Genomic DNA, 5,009 nt, shown 5'->3' on the forward strand with positions numbered 1-5,009 from the left:
TCAGGGAGCATTTCAGCTTTCACCTTGGATTTACCTTATTATGGTTTACCCTTGTGGTCTGGTGGGTATGAACAGAAGGTTTTGATTGTGTTGAAGGATGGGGAGACAGGGAAAACATTCTCTTTTTATCATTGCCGAAAACTGGAGGCTTACGGTATCGTTTCTTTTAAGTGGAGACAGCATACTAGTGAATAAAAATAAGGTATACCTTGCATTCAAAGGTAAGTGATACGGTAGAGCTTAGTGATATAGGATCTCACTGAAGTTTAAAATATCAACAGATAATCATCTCGTCTTTTGCCGTCATTTCTGTCCGTTTTGTTAACGAAGGGGCATTATGAGCAAAATGATATTTTCATGCACAAATTGTCCCCCTTTTTATAAACTGCACCACCTTGTGTGTGTGTGTGTGTGTGTGTGTGTGTGTGTGTGTGTGTGTGTGTGTGTGTGTGTGTGTGTGTGTGTGTGGTAATGCGTCTTATTTAGTAATCACAAGCTTTCGCAAAAAATTAGACGTACGACAGCTATATAAGTACATAGTAAATGTGTCTGTGAATATGATAAGAATTTAAAATGCAACTTTAGACAGTCTGTTACATAAGGACCAGCGGAAATTGCCTCTAAAACTACAACATAAGTCCCCAACGTTGATCGAGCCCCACAGACCTTCACTCATCCCCCCCGGTACTTACCTACATTACGTTAGGGTGGTAATTTGTTGGGCACGTGATCCACCTACAGAATGGGTAAGGGGATAGAGAGAAGTGTGGGTAGGTCAATAGTGTCTGAGAGAGAGAGAGGGAGGGAGAGAGAGAGAGGAATTTGTTGGTAAGAGAGGTGGATAGAGGATAGGATGAGAACAAAGAAAAAGAGGGGAAAAGCAAAAGAGAGAGAATAGGTGGAAAATAGAAAGGAGAGAGAGGACCTGGAGGAAGAACAAGGGTAAAAGATAGAGAGGAGAGGAAAAGAAGAAGAGGAGAGAAAGTAGAGAAGAAGAGAGATAAAACCGAAGGAAAAGAGCAGAGGATGGAAGATAAAGAGAGATGGAAGAGAGGAGAAAGAGACGAGAAAGTGAGGAGAGAGGACTTTAGGTGATTGATGGAAAGAGATGACGTGGAGAGGTATGGTAGAGAGAGAAGAAAGAAAGAGCAATTAAGAAGAAAGAGAGGAGAGAAAGCGAATGGCGAAGAGGAAGAAAGATGAGTGTGGGGGAAGGAGGAAATGAGAGACGTGAGAGGGACACTGGGATTTGGAGGATAAGAGAGAGAGAGGGAGGGAGGGAGGGAGAGAGAGGGGGGTTGCGAGAATGGGGAAGTATGTCAGAGTGAATATTTGGGTAGGTGGAGGAAGTGGAGCAGAGAGAGAATATAAAGAAACATGCATTTAGAAAGACAGATAAACTAATATATATAAACAGATAAAGAAAGAGATAAATAGAAAGATAAGTAGATAAATTCATTCATCATATTCATAGCAGCAGCACAGTGTGAACCAGTCTACTAAGGACAAAAGCCTCTCCCATCTTTCTTCACTCTGATCTGTTTATTGTTAGTTTTCATCCACCCCCATAAAATCTCAGAAGTTCAACTCAGCTCATAATTTTCTCCTCTGCATACTAAATAACAAACAGACCATACAGACAGACAGACAGCGAGAGATATAGCCTCACATTAATTCCAAACAAGTGAAGGGAAAAAATAAAAAAAGAATCGGGTATTTTAAGTCACAGAAAAATACGATATAGCCTCACATTAATTCCAAACAAGTGAAGGGAAAAAATAAAAAAAGAATCGGGTATTTTAAGTCACAGAAAAATACGTATCATCCAATCAGCTCATTAGGTGTGTGGTCACGTGTCACTAATTACTTGCTTACCTGTGTTTGGTTACCAGATTAGGGCCAGGTGTGACGCAGGTAAGGGCTGTTGTTATGCGGAGTGTGTGTGTGTGTGTGTGTGTGTGTGTGTGTGTGTGTGTGTGTGTGTGTGTGTGTGTGTGTGTGTACATCATCTAGATCATGCCACCCACCTCTCATCAATACCTTCATCAGTCAGTGTTTGTGTTATTACTAGGGATGGCAAGGTTAATTAGCAGTGTTGGCGTATGTGTACAGTATACACAAATACACACACGCATGTACACATACCATATTTTCATGTACACTTTTATACACACCCACATCCACCTAATTCATACACGCACGCACCTCACTTCCCCTCATGCACACTCACTGATTATTTTAACCACACACACACACACACACACACACACACACACACACACACACACACACACACACACACACACACACACACACACACACACACACACACACACACACGATCACTTTAATATTCATGCATCACAGTAAGCGTAGGTGGTGGTCAAGTGTTGGGGGAGTGAACTGCTGTTTGAAGTGCGTGACTTCGATCCAGACTGTAGCAGGGAATCATTTAATCTTTTTCAGCAACATAACCTTTTAATAATATATGCTTGCTTCCTCCAGGCGACACACACACACACACACACACACACACACACACACACACACACACACACACACACACACACACACACACACACACACACACACACACACACACACACACACACACACACACACACGTCCCCAGTGAAATGAGGTTTCCAGTGAGTTACAGCCCATCACGATTAAGTTTACAGTGCAAGGTTCAGTAAATTAATCCTGCCTTACAGCACACCATTTTTTAATTACGAGGCTGATGAACTAATGAGGTGCAGTCAGGATTCCGGGGGCTTGAATGGTGGGTGAATGAAAGTGTGACCCATTCAGTTTGGCAGAATTTTGGGTTAGTTTCTGGCAGATTAATTAGTGAGTTTCGCCTATCAGGTGTGTTCTTGCTCACTGGACACTACCTCACCCCATCCTTAGGTGAAGAAAGAGGTCTGGATGATGATGCTGACGACGATGATGATGATGATGATGATGATGATGATGATGGGGACGTACAAAGGCGCAAATCTAGAGCATCTTCTTATTGCCCTTTTCGGTAACTTCAACACCCGAATCTCCTCCTGCGTTCTTCCGGCCTTCGTAACATTGCAGATACCGGTACTTCCTTCCTTGTAATGAGCCATCTCTTGGAAGCATCACATAACCTGTCTTGCTAATTTACCTGTAGGAGTTATCAGGGTGTTTCTTGTCTTAGGTGTGTGTGATGGAGGTCAGTTGATTTTCTTCTGTAAGGTTGGATTAAGGGCTTGTCGGTACATTGGTTTCTCCTGTATAATTTTCACACACACACACACACACACACACACACACACACACACACACACACACACACACACACACACACACACATAACCATTACGTGCCTAGTGTCTCCCATAGAGGCCATTAGTACTAACAAATGACCTATAGGGGAGGGTCCATAGTCGTGTGTGTGTGTGTGTGCCAGAGAGAGAGAGAGAGAGAGAGAGAGAGAGAGAGAGAGGTATATAATTGTGCGAGGTAATGGTGTGAAAGTATACAAATTTATCTCGGAGTGTAAGTAAAAAAAAAAAAGTTTGGATTTTTTTTTTTTCTTTTTAAGGGGGGAGGGGCTCAGGAGTAAGGCCATTAATCCCTTCTGGAGTATGACGTCTTTGGTATTTTTTAGTTCTATGTGAAGGCAATTTTTCACCGGTTTACGATAGTTTTTTTCGAACTGAAGAGGCTAGATATATCTTTATTTTGCCATTCACTGCTAAAGGCCCTTCCAAAGTAGAAGAAAAAATCATTTGGAGGTGGCAAAAGTAAGTTATGAGTAGGTTTTACTTAGTGTTCGAAATAGGCCAGTGCATTTGGGAGGGTCATCACCTTAGACAGTGGCCACCCTCCTAGCGGATGGGATGGGATGGGGGAATAGGTGAACTTGTGAAGAGCGATGGTCGGTACTGTAAGGCTCCTTCGGTAAATAATTTTGAAATCAAGCCAATATGTGCCCGTATGCAGTGGGCAGTAGATACCACAGCAATATTAAAAAATTCAGGATGCAGTATTCCCAGTATATTACACATTTTTAAAGTATAGCTATATATGTTGTGTGTGTGTCATATTGAAAGTCTCCCCTGAATCCCCAGCTGTAGTGAAGTATATATCTAAACTTTCCCGCAAATGAGATGAGAAAAAGCAGGTATAAATTATCAAGTGTTTCCATAAAATAATATCACACCACAGAATGAAGCTGGGGTGGCTAAAAATCATATTGCGAAAAGTTTGGGGCCAATATTACGAGCTTGTGACTTGTATGGATGGACGTGTAGATGGGAGGGTATGAGAAATAGACAGGGGTAGGCAGACTTATTATTATTAATGAGGTGGCCCATTGCTTAGCTTGTTTCCCTCTCGATCTATTCATGCCCTGAGCGTGTGTTTTGAAATCCATACTTGGCGGATATTAATGGGGGCTGGAAGTATGTGTAGGTGTATATATTCACCCTGTTGCCACGCACACACACACACACACACACACACACACACACACACACACACACACACACACACACACACACACACACACACACACACATCCTCCACTCTAAAGAAAAAAAATCGTTCCTCGCCAGTATAGGGACAGGCTAATATTTGCTTCCTTTTTTTTTTTTTTTTTTTTTTAATGGGAAGTTCAGTTTCTGTAACCCTAAAGCCAACCATAGTTCTTTTCCAGACAGTACAAACTTTTATATGAGTTCAGGTAAGGGTGTAAAAGAAATAGATAGATAGATAGATTGATAGGTAGGTAGGTAGGTACTGTATGTAGGAAGATGGATTAAGTGATAGATAAGTAAGTAGAGGGGTAGGTAGGTAGGTGGGTAGGTAGAACGATAAACAGGTAAACTGATTAGTGGATAAATGTGTTAGGAGATCAGTAGGTAAACATAGAAGACAGATGGATAGTTTGGCTGCCAGAGTGATGGCTATGGATATAAGGAAACTGAATATGTATGTACAGATATATATTTGTTTTCGACACTACCAACTATCAA

Source organism: Coenobita brevimanus, chromosome 67 (genome assembly GCF_032717465.1).
Source record: "Coenobita brevimanus isolate Jiangsu-jjx chromosome 67, ASM3271746v2, whole genome shotgun sequence".
NCBI lineage: Eukaryota > Metazoa > Arthropoda > Malacostraca > Decapoda > Coenobitidae > Coenobita > Coenobita brevimanus.